This window comes from Hemitrygon akajei, chromosome 6 (assembly GCF_048418815.1).
Source record: "Hemitrygon akajei chromosome 6, sHemAka1.3, whole genome shotgun sequence".
NCBI lineage: Eukaryota > Metazoa > Chordata > Chondrichthyes > Myliobatiformes > Dasyatidae > Hemitrygon > Hemitrygon akajei.
In genome coordinates, this window is record NC_133129.1 from 12,693,570 (window position 1) to 12,718,964 (window position 25,395).

A 25,395-nucleotide genomic window follows, 5' to 3' on the forward strand; every position below is an offset into this window, starting at 1 on the left:
CAATCAGCTCGTGAATGACGAGACGCCAAGCGCTGTTCTCCAGACGTATTAAATAGGATTGAATGTAAGTTATTGCCGCAGTTAATATTGTTTCTTTCTTAATGTCAATTTGTAAAGACAACGCAATAAGGTCAGTTGGAACAGAACCCAGCGATGTTCGTTGCAATACAGCGAACAGCTTAATCCACTGGAGGGCAGATTCTGCTTTGCAAGGAGATAGAGAGAATGAGAGAGAGAGAGAGAGAGAGAGAGAGAGAGGGGGGGAGGGAGGGAGGGAGAGAGAGAGATAGAGAGAATGTGAGAGAGAGAGAGAGAGAGTGAGAGAGAGAGAGACCCCTTAGAAAACTGAACGGTATCTGAGTGTTCCAGCCGCTGCTGGTGCTGTCTTGGAAAGTTTTACACACAAAATGCTGGAGGAACTCAGCAGATCAGACAGCATCTGTGTAAAAATTAATAAACGATCGACGTCTCATGCCGAGACCACATAGGCTGCCTGACCTGCTGAGTTCCTTCAGCATTGTGTGTGTGTGTGTGTGTGTGTGTGTGTGTGTGTGTGTGTGTGTGTGTGTGTGTGTGTGTGTGTGTGTGTGTGTGTGTGTGTGTGTTGCTTTGGATTTCCAGCATCTGCAGACTTTCTCGTGTTTATCTCTTAGTAAAGTTTGTCTATCATGGGGCAAGGTCTCCCGACAGTCCCGCCGCTGCAAAAGGTATTTTCTTAGTGTGGAAAGGGAGGTGCGGGCGGAGGCTCTTAGCAATTAAGAAGCGTAGAGCACAGAATGTTACAACATAGTACAGTCTCTTCGGCCCACGATGTTGTGCCCACCTTTTAACCTGCTCTAAGATCATACTAACCCCTATCATCCAGGTGCCTCGGTAAGAGTTTCTTAAACGCATCTAATGTATCTGCCAAAGATGGACACTGGCACTCGAATCACCGAAGCGTAGAAGAAAGCGGACCTGATGTGGTGTAAATGAGATGAGTATGTATGAGGGCTATGTACAGCATGGACATCGCGGGCCGAAAGGCCCGTTTCTGTGTCGTCAGACTCGCTATGATTGGAACATTCTAGGTTCACACCGCGGATTCCGGATATGGCGGCTTTGCAATACTAGAATGTAACTTGATGGGTTCTCTAGACGGGGTTATGGGGGAAGCGGACAGAATAGTAGCATTTAACCGGCATCTAGAGGTAACATGAACAGGCAGGGAGTGAAGGGGTATTGATCGTGCACGGGAAAGAGGGTTTACATTAATTCGGCGACGTACAGAGATCAAGGGCCGAATAGCCTATGCTGTACCTTTCTGTGCTCTAGGAAGGGTGAGAGAAGATCTCACCAAAATAAAAAATCAGAAAGGGTTCTCACAGAGAGAATGCAGTAAGGGCAAAAAATGGAAGAACTCAGCGGGGGTGGGGGGGGGTTGGTTAAGCAGCATCTATGGAGACAAAAAGCGGTGACTCCACGTTTCGGGAGGAGACCCGGTTTAAAGGTGGGCGTTCCCACTGACTGAAGTCTGAGACTGGGGGCACTCTTTGACAATAAGGACAGAGATGAGGAGACATCTTTCCAGTAGGTCAAGGACATGGAAACCAGTCCTTTAGACATCAAGTCTACTGCCAACTTTTAAGTGCTTAACAGATTAATCAAATTTCCCAGCATTAGTCCAATTCCTATGCCTCAGCTCTTCAAGTGCACCCCTAATACCTTTCAAACGTTGTGAGAATCTGCCTCTACAGTAGATCATCTGGCAGTGCTTGGCAAATGTTCCACCCACCCTCTGGGTGGGAACAATCTTCCTTGTGCCCTCTGTGCCACCTACATTCAATGTATCCCCTTCTGGTCATGGACACCTATATAGTCATGGGGTCTTAGAACACTACAGCACCAAATAGGCTATTCGGCCCATCTACTCCATGCTAAACAATTAACTTGCCTAGTCCCATCGACCTGCACCTGCACGATAGCCCTCCATACTCGTCCCATCCATGTACCTATCTAAATTTCTCTTAAATATCGAAATCAAACCTCTTCCACTGGCAGTTCATTCCACACTCTCACCACCGTCTGAGTGAAAAAGTTAACCCCTCACGCTTCCCTTAAACATTTCACCTTTCGCCCTCCCTTAACCCCTGTAGTCCCACCCAACTTCAGTAGAAGAAGTCTGCTTACATTTACCATATCTATACTGCTCACAATTTTGTATATCTCTATCAAATCTCCCCTCGTTTTCCTAAGCACTGGAGAATAAAGTCCTAACCTATTCAACTTTTCCTTATAACTCAGGTCCTCAAGTTGTGGCAACATCCTTGTAAGTTTTCTCTGCACTCTTTCATTCTTACTGATACCTTCCCTGCAGGTTGCTGACCAAAACTGCGCACAATACTCCAAATTAGTCCTCACTAACATCTTATACAACATCTCACCTCCTGTGTTCAATAATTTGATTTATGAAGGCCAATGTGCCAAAAGCTCTCTTTACAGCCCTCTCTACCTGTGATGCCAACTTCAAAGAATTATGGATCTATATTCCCGGATCCCTCTGTTTTACCTATAGTCTATGGTCATAGACATCTCTGCTAGAGGGAAGAGTGTCTCATCATCCATCCATTCTTGCTAAGCAACATTTAGAATGCCTCACTCAGCTCCCATCACAATCTCTTCTACTCAAAGGAAATCAGACCCAGACTGTCCTGTTCCTTTTCATAAATGCAATACTCCTTTGCTGCCCAGAACCTGATGAATTAATAGACAATAGACAGTAGGTGCAGGAGTAGGCCATTCAGCCTTTCTAGCCAGCACCGCCATTCACTGTGATCATGGCTGACCATACACAATCAGTATCCTGTTCCTGCCCTCTCCCCATGTCCCTTGACCCCGCAATCTATAAGAGCTCTATCTAACTCTCTCTTGAATGCATCCAGAGACTTGGCCTCCACTGCCTTCTGGGTTAGAGCATTCCACATATCCACCACTCTCTGGGTGAAAAAAAATTTCCACATCTCTGTTCTAAATGGCCTACCCCTTATTCTTAAGCTGTGGCCTCTAGTTCTGGACTCACCCATCAGCGGGAACATGCTTCCTGCCTCCAGCGTGTCCAATCCCTTAATAATCTTATATGTTTCAATCAGATCCCCTCTCATCCTTCTAAATTCCAGTGTATACAAGCCCAGTCGCTCCAATCTTTCAGCATATGACAGTCCCGCCATTCTGGGAATTAACCTTGTGAACCTTCGCTGCACTCCCTCAATAGCAAGAATGTCCTTCCTCAAATTTGGAGACCAAAACTGCACACAATACTCCAGGTGGGGTCTCACCAGGGCCCTGTACAGCTGCAGAAGGACCTCTTTACTCCTATACTCAATTCCTCTTGTTATAAAGGCCAGCATGCCATTAGCTTTCTTCACTGCCTGCTGTACCTGCATGCTTGCTTTCATTGACTGATGTCTGCAGTATAATCGTTGCACACACACCACTCCAGCTGTGGCTGAACTAATGGATTCTACAGTTATGCCATAACCTTAAACAAGAGAAAATCTGCAGATGCTGTACTTTTTTCCACAGATGCTGCCCAGCCTGCAGAGTTCCTCTGGCACTTTGTGTGTGATGCCATAACCTCCCTGTTTTTACATTCTACGCTTCATATTCATTCTGGGTAGCCGCCAACCTGATGGCATAAACATTGATTTCTCTAACACAGAACATAAAACATCGAAATCTACAGCACATTACAGGCCCTTCTGCCCACAATGTTGTGCCGACCATGTAACCTACTCTAGAAACGGTGTAGAATTTCCCTACTGCATAGCCCTCTGGTTTTCTAAGCTCCATGTACCTATCTAAAAGGCCCTTAAAAGACCCTATTGCATCCGCTTCCACCACCGTCGCTGGCAGTGCATTCCACGCACCCACCCCTCTCTGTGTGAAAAACTTACCCCTGACATCCCCCTTGTACCTACTTCAAAGCACCTTAAAACTATGCCTCCTTGTGTTTGCCATTTCAGCCCTGGGAAAAGGCCTCTGGCTATCCACATGATCAATGCCCCTCATCATCTTATACACCTCTATCAGGTCACCTCTCATCCTCCGTCGCTCCAAGCAGAAAAGGCCGAGTTCACTCAACCTATTCTCATAAGGTACGCCCTCCAATCCAGGCAACATCCTTGTAAATCTCCTCTGCACTCTCTCTATAGTATCCACATCTTTCCTGTAGTGAGGTGACCAGAACTGAACACTGTACTCTAAATGGGATCTGACCAAGGTCTTATATAGCTGTAACATTACCTCACAGCTCCTGAACTCAGTTCCATGGTTGCTGAATGCCAACACACCATACTCCTTCTTTTCAACACTGTCAACCTGCACAACAGCTTTGAATGTCTATGACACGGACCCTAAGATCTCTCAAATCCTCCGCACTGCCAAGAGTCTTACCTTTAATATTATATTCTGTCTTCAAAGTTGACCTCCCACAATGAATCACTTCACAATTACCTGGGTTGAATTCCATCTGCCACTTCTCAGCCCAGTTCTGCATCATATCGATGTCCTGATGTAACCTCTGACAAACCGCCCGACTATCCATAACACCCCCAGCCTTTGTGTCATCAGCAAACTTACTAACTCACCCTTCTACTTCTCATTCACGTCATTTATACCAAATCACAAAGAGGAGGGGGTCCCAGAACAGATGTCTGCGGAACACCATTTGTCACTGACCTCCATGCAGAATACGAACCAACTACAATCACCCCTTGCCTTCTGTGGGAAAGCCAATTCTGGATCCACAAAGCAAGGTCTCCTTGGATCCCATTCCTCCTTACCTTCTGAAGGAGCCTTGCATGAAGAACCTTGTCAAATGCCTTACTGAAATCCATATACACTACATCCACTGCTCCACCTTCATCAGTCTGCTTTGTTACTCCCTCAAAGAATTAAATCAGGCTCGTAAGGCATGACCTGCCCTTGACAAAGCCTTGCTCACTATCCCTAATCAGATTATGTCTCTCCAAATGCTCATAAATCCTACTTCTCAGGATCTTCTCCAACAGCTTGCCCACCACTGAAGTCAGACTCACTGGTCTATAATTTCCTCGCTTAACTCTACTCCTTTTCTTGAACAAGGGAACAACATTTGCCACCCTCCAATCCTGTGGTACTTCTCCTGTCCTATTGATAATGCAAAGATCATGACTAGAGGCTCAGCAATCTCCTCCCTCGCTTCCCACCGTAGCCTGAGGTATATCTCATCCAGTCCCAGTGACTTATCTACCTTAATGCTTTTCAAAAGCTCCAGCACATCCTCTTTCTTAATGTCTGTATGCTCAAGCATTTCAGTTCACTGTAAGTCATCCCCACAATTGCCAAGGTTTTTTTTCCCCTGGTAAGTACTGAAGCAAAGTATTGATTAAGTACCTCTGCTACCTCCTTTGACTCAATGCACATGTTTTCACTATCACACTTGATTGGTCCTATTCTCACACGGCTCATCCTCTTGCTCTTCACATACTTGTAGAACGCCTTGGGGTTTTCCTTAATCCTGCTCACCAAGGCCTTGTCATGGCCCCTTCTGGCATTCCTAATTCCATTCTTAAACTTCTTCCTAACGACCTTGTAATTTTCTAGACCTCTAACAGTACCTAGTTTCTTAAGGCACAAACTAACGGAGATGGGAGTAGACTCTCACATGGTGGATTGGATAGTGGACTACTTGACAGATAGACCTCAGTATGTGCGGTTGGGAGACTGTAGGTCTGACACGGTGGTCAGCAGCACAGGAGCGCCACAGGGAACCGTACTCTCTCCGGTCCTGTTCACCCTGTACACATCAGACTTCCAATATAACTCGGAGTCCTGCCATGTGCAGAAGTTCGCTGATGACACAGCCATAGTGGGGTGTGTCAGGAATGGACAGGAGGAGGAGTATAGGAAACTGATACAGGACTTTGTGATATGGTGCCACTCAAACTACCTGCGTCTCAATATCACCAAGACCAAGGAGATGGTGGTGGACTTTAGGAGATCTAGGCCTCATATGGAGCCAGTGATCATTAATGGAGAATGTGTGGAGCAGGTTAAGACCTACAAGTATCTGGGAGTACAGTTAGACGAGAAGCTAGACTGGACTGCCAACACAGATGCCTTGTGCAGGAAGGCACAGAGTCGACTGTACTTCCTAAGAAGGTTGGCGTCATTCAATGTCTGTAGTGAGATGCTGAAGATGTTCTATAGGTCAGTTGTGGAGAGCGCCCTCTTCTCTGTGGTGGCGTGTTGGGGAGGAAGCATTAGGAAGAGGGACGCCTCACGTCTTAATAAGCTGGTAAGGAAGGCGGGCTCTGTCATGGGCAAAGTACTGGAGAGTTTAACATCGGTAGCTGAGCGAAGGGCGCTGAGTAGGCTACGGTCAATTATGGATAACTCTGAACATCCTCTTCATAGCACCATCCAGAGACAGAGAAGCAGTTTCAGCGACAGGTTACTATCGATGCAATGCTCCTCAGACAGGATGAAGAGGTCAATACTCCCCAATGCCATTAGGCTTTACAATTCTACCGCCAGGACTTAAGAACTTTTTAAAAGCTATTATTAATGCTTTTTGAGATAGTGATTTAGATGCATATCATATTTTTTTACTGAGTTAAGTATTGTATGTAATTAGTTTTGCTACAACAAGTGTATGGGACATTGGAAAAAAGTTGAATTTCCCCATGGGGATGAATAAAGTATCTATCTATCTATCTATCTATCTATCTATCTATCTATCTATCTATCTTTTCTTCTTAACTAGATTTTCTACATCCTTGGATACACCATGGTTCTTTAATCCTACCATCCTTTCCCTGCCTCAATGGAACATACCTGTGCAGATCTCCATGCAAATGTTCCTTGAACATTTGCTACATTTCTGCTATTCATTTCTCTGAGAACATCTGCTCCCAATTTATGCTCCCAAGTTCCTGCCTAATAGCATCGTATTTCCCCCTACCCCAATTAAATGTTTATCTTTGGGTAATATTTTTATGCAGAGAGTGGTGAGTGTGTGGAATGGGCTGCTGGCAATGGTGGTGGAGGTGGATATGATAGGGTCTTTTAAGAGACTCCTGGATAGGTACATGGAGCTCAGAAAAATAGAGGGCTATGGGTAAGCCTAGGTAATATCTCAGGTAAGGACATGTTCGGCACAGCTTTGTGGGCCGAAGGGCCTGTATTGTGCTGTAGGTTTTCTATGTTTCTATGTTTTAATTTCTCTCTTCTTTCCATTCACCATGATGGTTCCCCTCTCAGCCTTCTCCAGACATGTCCATCACCTCCCACCTCCTTCCCTTTATTTCATGGACCGCTCTCTTCTCCTACCTGTCTCGGTCTGTACTGACAAATGAGTGAACCCAGCTGAGGAGGAACGACAGACTCCCATGTAGGGACAGAAGCAAGAGTTTATTCATAGGAATTCCAGCTGAACATGTGGCTATGAGAGGAATCATTCTCGAAACACAGGAACCCCACGATAAGCACTAATCAGGTGTCCCCTTTAAATAATCACAATCTTCAGAAAACCCGAGCCAGTTAAAATAAACTTGACAAGATGAAATGGAAAGCACAAGGGCTTAGCACCTCTAGATAAGACAACAGTTAACAAATACAGGTGCACAGAGCCACAGGGCTCAAGACACCTACCAGAGTGTTTCTTCTTTTTTATTTTAGCCCTTTACCTCTTCCACCTATCATCTCCCAGCTTCATCCCCTCTTCCTCCACCCACACTCCTTGCCCCTCACCTGGTCTCACCCATCACCATGTAATTTGTACTTTTCCCCCTCCCTCCACTTTCTTTCTCCCTTTATTTCCATTCCTGATGAAAGGTTTCTGCCAAAAATGTCCCCTCCATAGATGCTACCTTATGTGCTGAGTTCCTTTTGTGTGTGTTGTTCAAGAGTTTCAGCCTTTGCAGAATCCCTTATTCTGTATGTTATCTCTTATACTCTTATGTATGTATCTCTTATACTGTGCTCTTGTTAAAGAAGTGAAGAATCCCAGATTCTATAACCAGAGGGCACAGCCTCAGAACAGAAGGATGCCCTTTTAGAACAGAGATGAGAAGGAATTTCTTTTGCCAGAGTGTGGCAAATCTGTGGAATTCATTGGCACAGATGGGTGTGGAGGCCAAGTCATTAGGTATATTTAAAGCAGAGGTTGATGGGTTCTTGATTTGTAAATGTGGCAAAGGTTTAAAGGAAAGGCAGGAACATGAGGGTGAGAGGGATAATAAATTAGCGGAAGTGGAATGGTGGATCAAACTTCACGGGCTGAATAGCCTAATTATACTTCTCATGCTCTTATATGTTTTACAACCTGGACAAGTTGTGCTGCTGTCTTCAGGATTCCATGGATCTCTAAACCAATCTCCTCCGTCCACTTATCCCTTGCCACCACCTAGTTCCCTAGCACTTTACCCTGCAACTATAGGACGTGTAATAGTTGTCCTGACACCTGCTCTTTCACCACATTCCTGGGTCCTATACAGCCCTTCCAAAAGAGGGAGAGCTTCATAGGTTCCGATCTGTCCTAGTCCACTGCATTCAGGTGCTTGTGATGTGACCTTCTCAGAGCAGACAATGGAGGGCCAGATGCAGGACAATGCAACTAGGCAGATCAATCATTTGGCATAGACTAGATGGGCTGAAGGGCCTGTTTCAGTGCTGAGGTGTTCAATGACGGTTAGCAGGGTGGAGTCACATCTCTACCAAAGGAAGTGTAAGGTGCTCTCTCCCTCTGTTAGCCTGCAGGTCACCCTTGGGTAAGATGCAGCACCTGCTTAGCCCCCTGATCAGGGTCATGTGAAGCCATGGGATCAGGTGGTGGATGGTTGCATGAGCAGTCGGTGCATATCACGAGCCCTGGTTATGCGACCACTGTCGCCAGGCAGACAATCTCCAAAGAGTATTGATAATGGCTGGGGTCATCCATCTTGTGAAGACACTGCCCAGGAGGCAGCAATGGCAAACCACTTACATAGAAAAATTTGCCAAGAACAATCATGGTCAAGACCATGATCGCTACATCAGACGACAAGGTGCATAATGATGATGATGAGTGTTCTATGACTCCATGAGAGGCCTGATAGTTTCTAAAAATATCAGATGCATAGATAGTGTAGACCAGCCTTTCTCAACCTGTTTGCCCTGGAGGAACCCTTGAAATAATTTTCAGGTCTCAGGGAACTTATTATATCTACAGCTCATGGTACATTAGCGTGATCAGTAAGTTGTAGATATAATAATCCAAAAATCATTCTCAGCACTCTTTCGAGTAGAGAATAAACTTTAGCCATCCATTCTTGAAAAAAATGGGTAGATAAGGTTAGCTTACCTTGCTTGAAATTAATCTCTTTCTTTCATAAATTTCAAAAACTCATAAGGCAAACATAATAAATTTCTGTTAATAACTGGTTTAAGCCAAAATGGGATTTAATTTTTCTAAAGGTAGGCTCAGTAGATTTAATTTAAATAAAGGTTGTAAATTGATTTTAATTAATGCTAATTTACAACATGAAAATTTATTGACAATGCTGAATAGTAAAGTTACTAAAAACCAGAACTAAAAAGGAATATGTATAAAAATACAGCCTAAGACAATTTTATACAAGATTTTCAAAAAACATTTTCTTACCAAGTGACATGATCAGGCTCAAATATAGGCCTAGCATGTGAGACCTGTGTTTGCGTTTTGCTGCACAAATACTCATCTCGGGTTGAACTTGAGATCAGCACACATGGATTTCACCTTCAACTGAAATCTCTATCCTTGCTCTTCATGCTTGTTAAACAAGATAAAGCTTGCTCACACATGTAAGAAGTTGAAAACTGCAGCAAAAATGTTCATTGCTTTCCTCTGAATGGCAGGATGCCATTCTTTCACAGAAATCCAGAACTTGTCCAGGTGCAGGTCAGTAAATCTTACTGGGAGGGAGAGGCTGACATCACAGCCTAAGTTGGGTGAGTCTATTCAATGCTTAGGAAATGCACTTCATGCTCCTCACCAGCCAACTGTCCTCCACTCTGTGCAAAACAGCACACACCAATTATCTATCTCACATCAAAAACTGAGAATGGACTCAACCAAGTAAACGCGGTCCTACTACGCACTGCAATAATGGACTGAGAGACAATAGACAATAGACAATAGGTGCAGAAGTAGACCATTTGGCCCTTCAAGCCTGCACCGCCATTTTGAGATCATGGCTGATCAATTCCTATCAATACCCGGTTCCTGCCTTGTCCCCATATCCCTTGATTCCCCTATCCATAAGATACCTATCTAGCTCCTTCTTGAAAGCATCCAGAGAATTGGCCTCCACTACCTTCCGAGGCAGTGCATTCCAGACCCCCACAACTCTCTGGGAGAAGAAGTTTTTCCTTAACTCTGTCCTAAATGACCTACCCCTTATTCTCAAACCATGCCCTCTGGTACTGGACTCTCCCAGCATCTGGAACATATTTCCTGCCTCTATCTTGTCCAATCTCTTAATAATCTTATATGTTTCAATCAGATCCCCTCTCAATTTCCTTAATTCCAGCGTGTACAAGCCCAGTCTCTCTAACCTCTCTGCGTAAGATAGTCCAGACATCCCAGGAATGAACCTCGTGAATCTACGCTGCACTTCCTCTACAGCCAGGATGTCCTTCCTTAACCCTGGAGACCAAAACTGTACACAATACTCCAGGTGTGGTCTCACCAGGGCTCTGTACAAATGCAAGAGGATTTCCTTGCTCTTGTACTCAATTCCCTTTGTAATAAAGGCCAACATTTCATTAGCCTTCTTCACTGCCTGCTGCACTTGCTCATTCACCTTCAGTGACTGATGAACAAGGACTCCGAGATCTCTTTGTATTACTCCCTTACCCAACTCTATACCATTCAGATAATAATTTGCCTTCCTGTTCTTACTCCCAAAGTGGATAACCTCACACTTATTCACATTAAACGCCATCTGCCAAGTATCTGCCCACTCACCCAGCCTATCCAAGTCACCCTGAATTCTCCTAACATCCTCATCACATGTCACACTGCCACCCAGCTTAGTATCATCAGCAAATTTGCTGATGTTATTTTCTATACCTTCATCCAAATCATTAACGTAAATGGTAAACAGCTGTGGTCCCAATTCCGAGCCCTGTGGCATCCCACTAGTCACCACCTGCCATTCTGAGAAACACCCATTCACTGCTACCCTTTGCTTTCTATCTGCCAACCAGTTTTCTATCCATGTCAATGCCTTCCCCCCAATGCCCTGAGCTTTGATTTTACCCACCAGTCTTCTATGTGGGACCTTATCAAATGCCTTCTGAAAATCGAAGTACACTACATCCACTGGATCTCCCCCGTCTAACTTCCTGGTTACATCCTCGAAAAACTCCAACAGATTAGTCAAGCATGATTTACCCTTGGTAAATCCATGCTGGATCAGCCCAATCCTATCACTGCTATCTAGATATGCCACTATTTCATCCTTAATAATGGACTCTAGCATCTTTCCCACTACCGATGTCAGGCTGACAGGTCGATAGTTCTCTGTTTTCTCCCTCCCTCCTTTCTTAAAAAGTGGGATAACATTAGCCATTCTCCAATCCTCAGGAACTGATCCTGAATCTAAGGAACATTGGAAAATGATTACCAATGCATCCGCAATTTCCAGGGCCACCTCCTTTAGTACCCTAGGATGCAGACCATCTGGACCTGGGGATTTGTCAGCCTTCAGTCCCATCAGTCTTCTCATCACCGTTTCCTTCCGAATGTCAATCTGTTTCATTTCCTCTGTTACCCTATGTCCTTGGCCCATCCATACATCTGGGAGATTGCTTGTGTCTTCCTTAGTGAAAACAGATCTAAAGTACTCATTAAATTCTTCTGCCATTTCTCTGTTTCCCATAACAATTTCACCCAATTCATTCTTCAAGGGCCCAACATTGTTCTTAACTATCTTCTTTCTCTTCACATACCTAAAAAAGCTTTTGCTATCTTCCTTTATATTCCTGGCTAGCTTGCGTTCGTACCTCATTTTTTCTCCCCGTATTGTCTTTTTAGTTAAGTTCTGCTGTTCCTTAAAGACTTCCCAATCATCTGTCCTCCCACTCACCTTAGCTCTGTCATATTTCCTTTTTTTTAATGCTATGCAGTCTCTGACTTCCTTTCTCAACCATTGAGGCCCCTTTCCCCCCTTTGAATCCTTCCTTCTCTGGGGGATGAACTGATTTTGCACCTTGCGACCTTTAGACCTCTAACAAAATTGCTATCTGGACTGCTCGGTCACTGCCCTCCACTGCGAGCACTAGTGTTGTACAAAGTTGAAGATACAATGTTCATTTTATTTCATCTCGATCTCTCGCGGAACCTCTAGCAACTTCTCATGGAGCACTAGAGCTCCATGGAACCCCGGCTGAGAAACCCTGGTGTAGGCAGTCAGAATCTTTTCCCCAGGGTGGAAGTGTCAAACCCCAGAGGACCTGCTTTTAAGATGGTAGGCAGGGGAGGAATAGTTTAGGGGCAAGATTTTATGCAGAGAGTGGCAGGCGCCAGAAATGGGTTACCAGAGGCAGAAGTGGAAGCATTAATAAGAGAAGTTTTCCAGAGCAACACACACAAAATGCTAGAGGAACTCAGCAGGCCAGAGAGGAGAAATCAATCGACATGTCAGGCTGAGACCCTTCATCAGGACTGGAAAGGAAGGGGACTGAAGCCAGAATAGGAAGATAGGGATAAAGGAAGGAGTACAAACTGGCCAGGTAAGGGGGAAAGTGGGTGGCTGGGGGAGAGGGAATGAGGTAAGAAGGTGGAAGAAGTAAAGGGCTACAGAAAGACGAATCTGATAGGAGAGGAGAGTGGACCATGGGAGAACGGGAAGGAGCAGGAGCACAGGAGGGAGATGATGGGGAGGTAGTGGAAGCATAGCCATGGGTAGCGTGCCGACTGATCAATATTGTTCTGTAGCCAAATACTATTCTTCTCACTGTCAGCAACACTGCTGGCACAAGAATGCTGGCCTTCATCGGTCCAGATACTGAGCACAGAAGCTGTGATATTAGGCGGCAGTTCAAGATTCAAGATTGTGTGTTGTCATTGTTCATTACACTAATGATCGTTACACCAGACCTGATGCAGCGTAAATAAAGATAGGCATTAAGAAAACAATAAAAACATAATAAATATAAAGTACATAAGATTAGCTTATACACTCAGTGGCCACTTTATTAGGTACCTCCTGTATGCAGTAAAGTGGCCACTGAGTGTATGCTTGTGCTTTTCTGCTGTAGCCCGTCCACTTCAAGATTCATCGTATTCTGCATGCAGAGATGCTCTTCGCATAGTTAATTGTGTTACTGTCGCCTTCCTGTCTGGCCATTCCCCTCTGACCTCTCTCATTAACAAGGCATTTATACACACAGAACGGCCGCTCACTGCATGTTTTTTGTTTCTCGACCCATTCTGTGTGAACTTTAGGGACTGTGGTGTGTGAAAATCCCAGGAGACTCAAAGCAGCCCGTCTGGCACCAGCAATCATTCCACAATCAAAGTCACTTAGATCACATTTCTTCCCCATTCTGATGTTTGGTCTGAACAACAACAGAACTTCTTGACCATGTCTGCATGCTTTAATGCACTGAGTTGCTGCCACATGATTGGCTGATTGGATAATTGCATTAACGAGCATTTGCACCTAATAAAGAGGCCACTGTGTGTATTTTAATTCGGCTGTCACTTTCCATTTCAATTGCATCCATAATGATACGGCTTAGTAATAGACTGATTGTATGTCCATAAGGTGATGCTAGGTACAGGAGTATCTCTGAGAGGCATTGATAAAGTACTGGTTTTGGGATGGGTTAATGGTTGGAGGTGTTGATCAGCCTGACAACTTGGGGGAAGTAACTGTTTTTGAGTCTGATGGTCCTGTCGCAGATGTTGCGTAGCCTGTTCCCTGCTGGGAGTGGGGCAGGATTTTTGGGATCCTCCGTACAAGGTGTTGAGGAGGTCACTTTTGGAATATTGTGTTCAGTGTTGGTCACCCTGCCAACAGGCTGGACAGTGCAGAGATATTTGTAAAGATGTTGCTGGGACTCGGGGGCTGAGCTATGGAGAGAGGTCGAGCTAGTTGGGACATTTTCATTGAAACATGGGTGATGAGGTTGCTCTTATAAGCTGCATAAAATCATCTAGAGGGCATGGTTTTAAGGTGAGAGGGGAGAGATTTAACAGGAACTTGAGAGGCAACTTTTTATTCTATAGGCTGGTTCATGTGTGGAATGAGCTGCCGGAGAAAGTGGTGAGGCAGGTCAGAACGAGAATCAGGTTTATTGTCAATAACATCGAACAGTACAGCACAGAAGCAGGCCAACTAAGCTAATCCCTTCAGCAGATTACTATCTAAATGGAGTCAAGTTAGGAAAAGGGGAAGTACAACGAGATCTAGGTGTTCTTGTACATCAGTCAATGGAAGCAAGCTTGCAGGTACAGCAGGCAGTGAAGAAAGCTAATGGCATGCTGGCCTTTATAACAAGAGGAATTGAGTTTAGGAGTAAAGAGGTCCTGTCAATAGACAATAGACAGTAGGTGCAGGAGTAGGCCATTCGGCCCTTCTAGCCAACACCGCCATTCACTGTGATCATGGCTGATCATACATAATCAGTTCCCCGTTCCTGCCCTCTCCCCATGTCCCTTGACCCCGCTATCTATAAGAGCTCTATCTAACTCTCTCTTGAATGCATCCAGAGACTTGGCCTCCACTGCCTTCTGGGGCAGAGCATTCCACATATCCGCCACTCTCTGGGTGAAAAAAAATTTCCGCATCTCTGTTCTAAATGGCTTACCCCTTATTCTTAAACTGTGGCCTCTAGTTCTGGACTCACCCATCAGCGGGAACATGCTTCCTGCCTCCAGTGTGTCCAATCCCTTAATAATCTTATATGTTTCAATCAGATCCCCTCTCATCCTTCTAAATTCCAGTGTATTGTCTATTGTCTATTGACACAATAGCCATATCCTTCCATTTCCCTCACATTTGTGTGCCTATCTAAACATCTTCTAAAAGTCTTTAATATGTCTGCCTCCACCACCTCCCCGAGAAGCACATTCCAGGTACCCACCACTCTTTGTGTAAAAAAAAACTCGCCCCTCACATCCCCTTTGAAATTACCCCCTCTCACCTAAAAAAGCCCTCTGGTATTAGACATCTCAACCCTGGAAAAAAGATGCTGTCTGTCTACTCTATCTATGACTCTCATAATCTTACAAACCTCCATCAGATCTCCCCTCAATCTCCGCAGCTCCAGAGAAATCAACCTAAGTTTGTCCAACCTCACCTGGTAGCTCATGCCCGCTAAAGCAGGCAGCATCCTGGTAAACTTCTTCTTGCACCCTCTGCAAAGCTTCAACATACTTCCTATAACGGGACGACCAGAAGTCGAGAAATTTGTTGCTCCATGGCATCAGTACAGTGTAACCATAACAAATTACTGTAAGTTACAATAGAAATACAGAACAAAAGAGCACATTTGTTGTAGGATTTGAGTACCGGGAGGGGTATGGACGACGTCCAGGTTGACAGGACAAGGCAGAACCGCAGTTCTGCATGTACTAGAAGGGCTGAGAGGCCTGTTTCTGTGCTAGAGTGCTCTAGGACTCTAAATAAATACATAGTTCATGGACTGTTCAGGAATCTGGTGGCCACAGACCACATGACCAAAAGATATTCAGCCATTTGGCCCATCGAGTCTGCTCCGCCATTTGATCATGGCCGATCCAACTCCCTCTCAACCCCACTCTCCTCCCTTCTCCACGTAACCTTTCACACCCTGGCTTACCAAGAACCTAGCAAACCCCGCCTTAAATACACTCCACAACCTGGACTCCCCAGCCACCCATGACAACGGATGCCACAGGTCCACCACCATTCACGGCAGGGGGAAAGAATCTATTCCTAAAATGTTGAGTATACATGGAAATTTAAAAGGTGTTTGGACTGGTAAAGTTAAGAGGGTTATGGGTCAAATGTGGACAAAAGGGACCAGCTTAGATTTGAATCTTGGTTGGCATGGGCCAGATGGGCTGAAGGGCTTGTTTCCATGCAGTGTGACTCTATGACCACTAATCATTGTTTTGTTTGCAACCTCCCTTCTACATTCACATCCAAAAACGTGGACGGTCGGTGTTCAGCATTAACACAAGAGGTTCTGTAGCTGTTGGAAATCCAGAGTAATACATGCAAAACTTCGGGGGTGGAGAAAAGTGATGATGCCACTAAAGATGCTTGCATCTTTGGAAACAGCTCTATTTCTATCTTTAATATCTCTTCTTTTTCTTTTTCAGTGTTCTTTCGAAGACCCTGACCCAGAGTTACACTCTGACTTTGGTTCTTTGCGGGAGTGGGACCCGCTCTCAGGGCCTCATGACCAGCTGCTTTTTGATATCCCAAGGGTGCTGCCTGGAAGGCGAGCGCACCTTCAGGATTCCGAATTTTCATGGCTCTGGAGATGTGCTGATTCAAGGCCGTCGCAGGAAAACAGAAAACGTCGTGTGTGTCCAGAGACCTGAGCCATTTCGGGGCTGACGCTCTGGGCGTAGAGCTCGGAGAAAGCGATGCAACAGACTTTTAACATCATAAATCAGTGAGTTGTTTGTTATGTCTCCCCTCTCACTGTGAAACCTCTTTTTCCTTATTGGGGAGAGAGGGAGCCTGTGGTATGTTGAATACCGGGTGAACGAGTAGTCTTTGGGTACTGCAAGTCTGTGTCTTTATTGTTGCTTTGCTGCACGCGTGAGTGCTCGGTGGGGGGGGGGGTTGCTGATGCATTTTTGGTGGTGGGGTGGGGGGCAGTGCCTTGCGCATGCTTATGCATGGGAGGGGGAACTTAGGGGTTCTAATGTTTAACTGTCATTCATTCTTTGGGGCCCTTCTCTGTTTTCGTGGATGTTTGCAAAGAAAAAGAATTTCAGGATGTATATTGTATACATTTCTCTGACATTAAATGTTCCTATTGAACCTATTGAAACAAAATGCTGGAGGAACTCAGCAGGTCAGGCAACTTATATAGAGGGGAATAAACAGGTGATATTTTGGGCTGAGACCCTTGACCAGGACTGGAAAGGAAGGGGGAAGAAGGCAGAATAAGAAGGAGGTGGGAGAGGAAGGGGTACGTGGTAGGTGAATCCAGGTGAGGGGGGAGGTGGGTGGATGGGGAAGAAGGGAATAAATGGGAGGTGCTAGGTGGAAAAGACAAAGGGCTGAAGAAGAATCTGGTAAGAAATGTTCGGAAAGAGGGAAGGAGGAGGGGCACCAGAGGGAAGTGATAGTCAAGTGAGGAGAAGAAAAGAGGAGAAAGGGGAGGAAGAATGGGGAATGCAAAAGGAGAGCAGGGGGAGGGGCAGAAATCACAGGAAGTCAGATGTTACTCACATCTAGACTTTTAAACTCCAGTATATAACAAACACAAGTGTGCCAGAAGGGAGGCCTATGGTACACCAGTAGTCAAGGCATCCAGTGACAAAAGCATACCTCCACCATTGGCCTCTTCCTACACATCACCAAGCCAATTTTGGATTCTGCTTACCAGCAGTCTAGATGCCACGGCACGATACCTTTAGACCAGCCTCTTGTGGGACCTTACTGAAGTTCAGGTAGACAATATCAGCCTCACCAACCTCACTCGTGCTCTTGCTCACCTCAACGATTCAATCAAACTCCTCAGTCAATACTCAGAGATATAGAATAGTATCAGACTCTTCCGGCCCAACAATTCCACACAGTTCTATTACACCCAGGCGACCAATTAACCATCTTTGGACTGTGGGAGGAAACCAGAGCACCCGGAGGAAACCCACGTGGCTCATGGGGAGAACGTACAGTCAGTGGCAGGAATCGAACCTGGATCAATGTTACTATGATGGTGTTATGCTAGCCACTGTGCAACAGTGCCACCTACCTGTACCTCTATGTAATAAATTATCTTATTTATCTATTTAGTGATACAGCATGGAATAGATTCTCCTTGCCCTTCAAGACGCACTGCCCAGCAACGCCCGACAACCCCCAATTTAACCCTAACCTAACCACGGGAAAATGTACAACGACTGATTAATCTGCTAATTGATAAGTCTTTGGACTGTGGGAGGAAACCAGAGCACCAGGAGGAAACCTATGTATTCCACAGGGAGGGCGTGCAGACTCCTTACAGAGGGCGCCAGGATTGAACTCTGAACTCTGACGCCCTCAGCTGTAATAGCTTCGTGCTCACTGCTATGCGAATGAAATGAAGCCGATTTCAACAATCCGGGTCAATAACACTGCAGCAGTGTAAGTTACAAAAATAAATGTATTAAAAGATAGTAAAGGGTTTATAAAGCAATTAGTGAAAATAAATCACTGTGAGTATTGATAAGACAACGAGTCTGTCGCAGTCTGTTGAGATGACTGACAGCTGGCTTGGAGAACTTGGTGTTCTGGCACCACTCGTGTTCGAAGGAGAGGTCTAAAGAGTAAAAATGAAATGATTCCTTCATAACTATGAATACAATAAGATAAGCAATTTCTCGTGACAGCTGCTTATGCTATGTCAGCAAGTTCAGCAAAAATAGGAGAGAGATTCATAGTGCTGTGCATACTATTCTGTACATAACAGTTTAACTCCATTTTTGCTGAATATTGGTATTGGAATTGGTTTATTACTGTCACATGTACCAAGACACAGTGAAAAGCTTGTCTTGCATACTGTTCAGGCAGATCAAATCACTACACAGTGCTTTGGGCTCGAAAAAGGCAAAACAGTAACAATGCAGAATAAAGTGTAAAAAGTACTGAAGATGTCCAGTGCAGGTGAACAATAAAGTGTAAGATCATAATGAAGTAGATTGTAAAGCCAAGAGCCCATCTTGTCATCAGAGGGGTCCATTCCAGAGTCTGATAATGGTGAGTTACAAGCTGTTCTTGAGCCTTCAGGCTTTTGTACCTTCTTTCCAATGGGAGGGGAACGAAGAGAGAATGTCTGGGATGGGTCCGGTCTTTGATTATGCTGGCTGTTTAACTGAGGCAGCAGGAAGTATAGAGAGAGTCTATAGAGAGGAGACTGGTTTCCATGATGTGCTGAGCTGCGTCCACAAACGCCTGCAGTTTCATGCGGCCACATCCAGAGCAGCTGCCGTACCAAGTCATTCTGCACCAGAGAGAATGCATTCTGTGGTGCATCTATCAAAATTGGTAAGAGTCGAGAGAATTCCTTTACTCTCCTGAAGAAACAGTGGCACTGCCGAGCTTTCTTGGCCATGACATCAATGTGATTAGACCAGGACGGGCTTCTGGCGACGTTCACATCTAGGAATTAGAAGCTCTGAACTTTCTCAACACTGCAGATAAAGACACGAGCATGTGCACAGCCCTCCCGTCTGAAACCAATAACCTGCTCTTTTCCTTTGTTGACAGTGTTGCCATGACAACATGTCAATAAGCTCTCCATGTTCTTCCTGTGTCTTTGCAGTTTGAACTTCATTCCCATTATAAACCTTTCCTTAGCAAGCAAGTCTCTGCCTCTCCAAAGGGAAATTAATCCTGTCCCTCACAGTTTGTTCTAATAATTCCCCTTCAACTCAGCTCACAGGGATGCAGCTACCTGGAATAGTCCTTCTTCAATAAAAGTCTCACATTTTCTCTCTTCCAGTCATCTGCCACCTCTTCAGTCACCAGAGAAAATATGAACATTTCCGTTGGAATCACAGCAGTCTCTACAGCACAGAAAAGGCCCCTCAGCTCATCTAGTCCATGATGTTCTAATCATCGTCCTAGTCTCATCTATCCGGACCAAACCATAGCCCTCCATTCCCTTCCCATCCATGTACCTATCCAAACTTATCTTAAATATTGTTAAAGGAAGGCGGTACAGGAGCTTCGGGACTCACACCACCAGGTTAAGGAACAGTTATTATCCCTCAACCATCAGGCTCCTGAACCAGAGTCACTCAATTCAACACTGAGCTGTTCCCTTAAACCTATGGACTCACTTTCTAGGACTCTACATCTCATGTTCTCAATATTTATTGTTTATTTATTTTCATTATTATTTTCCTTTTGTATTTGCACAGTTGGTTGTCTTTTGCACATTGGCCGTTCGTCTGTCTTGTGTGCAGCCTTTCATTGATTCTGTCGTGTTTCTTTGTACTTACTGTGAATGCCCAGAAGCAAATGAATCTGTGTTGTAGATTAACATAGTTCAAAGTACGTTTATTGTCAGAGTACATACATGTCACCATATACATCCCTGAGATTCATTCTTGTGGGCATACTTTGTACCTGAATTTACCACTTCCAGCAGCGCTTGTTTCACACTCGCAATCTATAGAAGCTCCCCCTCATGTCCCTCCATCTTCAAGTTCAAGTTTAATTCAGGTTTAATTGTTGTTCAACCGTACATGATTACCCATCAATACAGCCAGACAAAGCAGCGTTACTTTGGGGCCAAGTTGCGGAGTACAATACCGACAGTCACACACAGCACACAGCTATACATCTAGCACATATAAAATATCAGTAAAATAGTCACTAAAATAAGTATCACTAAAATTAGTAAAATAAACACTGCCCCCGGCACCCTGGTGGAGTGCACCAACTCCACAACCCCTCTCCTGGGCAACAGTAAACAGGCAACATCAAGGGTTGAAGCCTATTCCTCGCTCTGACCAGGGCCAGGCAGCTCCCCCACAGTCCACCCATAACTCAGTGAGTCAGACTTGCAGCATTCCACGTTAACAATGTCCAACAGGGTCTTGCGATCATGAGGGACTAAGATGATCAATCACTGTTAGTCTCCACACGGCTCCTCCGACGTCTCCCTGCTGCACACAGCAGCACAATCCACAAGTCCAGCTTGTAGACCTGCAGTCCTTTAAGTTCTTAATGACCAGTAGGGTCCTGTGATAATAAAAAATATGTTTAAAAAAGATAATAACACCTTTAGTTAACCCTGTAGAAGCCAGTGCAATTGAACGTGCTACTGTTTTACTCCATACTCTATCCAAACTTCTCTTATCTGTTACAGTTGAATCCATATCCACCACTTGTGCTGGCAGTCCATTTCACACTATGAGTGAAGAACTTACCCCTCAGGTTCCCTATAAATATTTAACCTTTCATCCTTAGCCTATGTCCTAGTGTCACCCAATTTGAGGGGAGAAAACTCTCTATATGCTCTCTCCTTGTTCTCTTGTGCTCCAGTCCTAACCACCTGCACCCACTGTATCAGCCTATATTCCTGAACTCTGCCAATGACCTTGCCCTTATGGTGTCCCCCCTCCAACTCCCCTGGTTAGTGACACCTGTGCCCACACTTACCACATCCAGCCCTGAAAGAAATCTCGGTTCAGTCTCTCCGATTACAAAGAAAATGAGCAAAGACTGGGCAGTCTCTCATCATGTGCAGGTTTCACTTCCTGGCAACATCCTCATAAATCTCGAAAGCACAATCACCCTCTCCTGTGATACCACTTTCATGGAATCAAAGATCTGTTCTCCCAGGTCGCTTTGTTCTCAAAGTGAGATGGTCCTGATACAGGGTTTTGACCCAAAGCATTGGCGAAGTTCTCAGAATTATTGATTTTCTCAATATTTCATTTATTTGTTTGTTATTGCAGTAGATTACAGTTAATTGGTCCATAGGTTAATCAGGGCAGCCGCTTATTTGGGACAACTCTTAAAGAACAAAAACTAATCGACAAAATAGCCGGGATTCCCTTTATTTATTTGGGACACTATGCCACTTAATTGGGGCAGGAGACGGTTGCGGCAAGTTTCTAACTCGCATTAGACACGTGGCCGCTAGACACAACACATGTTTAGCGCGAACAGTTTTTAAATCGTGTCAGTTGCCTGCACTTGTGTTCAAAAAGCAGTGGTTTTGTCACTGATAGTTGGCAAGAAATAAGCAGTAAGGCAGCTCAGGATTGTTCTGCTCTTAAAGGTTTCAAGCATTCAGGCTTGGAGATGCCAGAACTGGCTGGAAGTGAAAATGAAACAATTAGGGTTAGGGTCTACAATGAATTTCAAGGTAGATAGATAGATAGATAGATAGATAGATAGATAGATAGATAGATAGATAGATAGATAGATAGATAGATAGATAGATAGATAGATAGATAGATACTTTATTCATCCCCATGGGGAAATTCAACTTTTTTTCCAATGTCCCATACACTTGTTGTAGCAAAACTAATTACATACAATACTTAACTCAGTAAAAAATATGATATGCATCTAAATCACCGTCTCAAAAAGCATTAATAATAGCTTTTAAAAAGTTCTTAAGTCCTGGCGGTAGAATTGTAAAGCCTAATGGCATTGGGGAGTATTGACCTCTTCATCCTGTCTGAGGAGCATTGCATCGATAGTAACCTGTCACTGAAACTGCTTCTCTGTCTCTGGATGGTGCTATGTAGAGGATGTTCAGAGTTATCCATAATTGACTGTAGCCTACTCAGCGCCCTTCGCTCTGACAAACATCTTGAATGCTATAATGAAAATGAAGACTTGGAGTATGTAATCATCAAAAGCAGCGCATGAAGGCTGTGCATTATCACACTATATGTCTGTGCTACTTCTGCTCATTTCCAGTCAATCAAATGAACATGGCAGAGTACACTGGATGAATTCATCAGTCAATAACTATTAGGAACTAATACACAGTTTTATAGTACTGTAGTACTGTTAGTAATTTGTTAGGCATTTCAATTAAATACTCAGTTATACAGTAGCTTGTCTTTTTAATACTCTTTTAACTATTTCCATGAAACTTCAGCTAATTGAGTCACCATATCATTGAGCCAAGATGTACTAGTCCCAATGTGTCCCGACTAACTGGAATACACTGTAATTTTTTTTATAATCTGCAAAGCTTGTCTTCTTCTGCACATTGGTTGCTTGTCAGTGTTTGTGTGTAGTTTTTCATTGATTCTGTTATCGTTGTTCTACTGTGAATACCCGCAAGACAATGAATCTCGGAGTATTATTTGGTGACATATACATACTTTGATACTAAATTTGCTTTGAAACTAAATTTACTTTGAAATTTGAATGTTTTGACCTCCTCTCTCTCTATATCCCTATATAGATGCTGCTTGACCTTCTGACTTCTTCCAGCAGATCATAAAAACAAGAGATTCTGCAGATGTTGGAAATCGCAAAATGCTGAGGATCTCAGCAAGTCGGGCAGCATCATTGAGAGGAAAGGAACTGCTGATGTCTGCACCAGATCTATCTCACTGCTGGAGATGTGGGAGGAGACTGCTGGGGCTCTGGTGGAAATTTTCAAATCTTTTTCTTGATCACAGATCACCATGAAGGGTTCCCAGGCAAAGCGTATTGGTATTTCTCTCAGTATTTGAGCCATGCAGGCAGGATCTGTTGGAAGGGTGAGAAAGGGTCATTATTCCAAAGACCTTGACATGACATGTGGACTATGACAGCTGAAGGAATGTTTTGGGTCAGGGTTGAATTACTGACTCAAAGAAAGAGACCATTCTGCCCGTTGAATCTATGTTGACCATTCAAAGAGCAATACAGTCAATCCTGTTCCTACACCCTTTCTAAGATTATTAGCAACATTTAGAAGACACTTGGGCAGGTATCTGGAGAGGAAAGGTTTAGAGCAAGGGTTCCCAACCTGGGCTTGGTTAATGGTAGGAGTCCATGGCTTAAAAAAAAAGGTTGGGAACCCCTGGTATGGAGGGATATGGGCCAAACAGAGACAAATGGGACCAACTTGGTTTCATGGACGAGTTGGGTTGAAGGGTCTCTTTCCCTGTGGACTTCTGGTAAGGTTCCAGCCCAATTATCTGATTTGTTTATGAAAGTCCTGACTGATTCTCTTTCCACACATTGCTTTTGGTAGATAGAAGGTTTGTATACCTCGAGATGGGTTAAAAAAAAATATTTTAAAAAACTACAGATGCTGGAAACCTGAGGTAGAAACTGAAAATGCCAGTGAATCTTATCATCTTGGTCAGCATGAGGCCAGTTGGGCCCAAGGGCCTGTCTTAATGCTGTTTGACTCTGACTGTAAGGCGTTCCAGTACATTAATACTCTTGTGTTATGACACATCACCCTCCCAACCCATGTGAGCTGCCACCCTCCACCTGCCAATAAAAAACTACCCCCCCACCAAAAAAAAGTGAAGCCAGAGGATTACTCAGCCATGTCAGAAGAGTAATTTTGCAAAATGAGTTCAGCATTGCTATAAATCCAAGGGAAAGAAAAATGACTTTAAAATGCTATCTGACTTCCTGATGAGCTTGTTGAGTCTCTTTCAAGGATAATTCAACTGGAATTAGCTTAGCAGCTCATGTTACCATTGATATGAGTAAGCCGAGAGGTGTTCAGAGATAATCCTGTGCGTAATGTGAAGGATAAAAGTATTTTTCTTGGCGGTGTGAAATTACACGATAACTTCAGTCGTGTACGGGACGGAATGAAGGTGTAGTGGTTAGCACAATATTTTACAGTATCGACCCGGGTTCAATTCCTGCCGGGGTCTATAGGGAGCTTGCACGTTCTCCCCGTGACTGTGTGGGTTTCCTCCTGGTGCTCCGGTTTCCTCCCATGTTCCAGACATATATGGATTAGTAGGTTAATTGCTCACATGGCTATAACTGGACAGCACAAACCCGTTGGAATGGAAGGGCTTGTTTCTGAGGTGTATCACTAAATAATAAAAAAAATAAGTTTCAAGATTGTTCCTTGTCACTTTTCAGTGAATGAGTGTAAAGGAGAATAAAATGATTGTTACTCTGGATAAGATGCAGCATAAATAAAGCACAGTATGCATAAAGAAATAAGAAAAACACACAATAGATATTACTATAAAAGTAATTCTATAAAACACAATGTACAAGTAACATTGACTGAATGTATGTACACAAAGTGATGCTGGCTGATGTGTATGCACTGGTGGTGGGGTTGGTGGGGTAAATTTTCTGTGTTGAGACTGTAAAACAGAGGAACAGAGTTGGGCCGTTCAGTCTGTTTCACCATTCCATCACAGCTGATTTGCTATCTCTCTCAAGCTCATTCTTCTGCCTTCTCCCTGTAATCTTTGAAATTTACTAATCATGAACCTATCAAACTCCACTTTAAATGTAATGGCCTCCACAGTTGCCTGTGGCAATGATAACAATACCACAGATTCACTACCCTCTGGCTGAAGAAATTCCTCCTCATTTATGCTCTAAAGGGGCGTACTTTTATTCTGAGTCTGTGCCTTCTGGTCCTAGACTTCCCCACACCTCTCAACATCCACTCTATCTAGGCCTTGCAATATTCGATATGTTTTACTGAGATTTCCCCTCCTTCTTCTAAACTCCAGTGAGTACAGGC

At 44.2% G+C, this 25,395-nt stretch overlaps 1 long non-coding RNA gene across 1 annotated transcript; it reads left to right on the forward strand.

Moving 5' to 3' along the window:
* On the forward strand, positions 1-24,835 carry LOC140728863 (uncharacterized). The gene is made up of 4 exons (XR_012099197.1): positions 1-64; positions 16,355-16,653; positions 18,009-18,338; positions 23,134-24,835. It is a non-coding gene; the product is annotated as an uncharacterized lncRNA (long non-coding RNA).
* Positions 24,836-25,395: the final 560 nt, after the last annotated feature.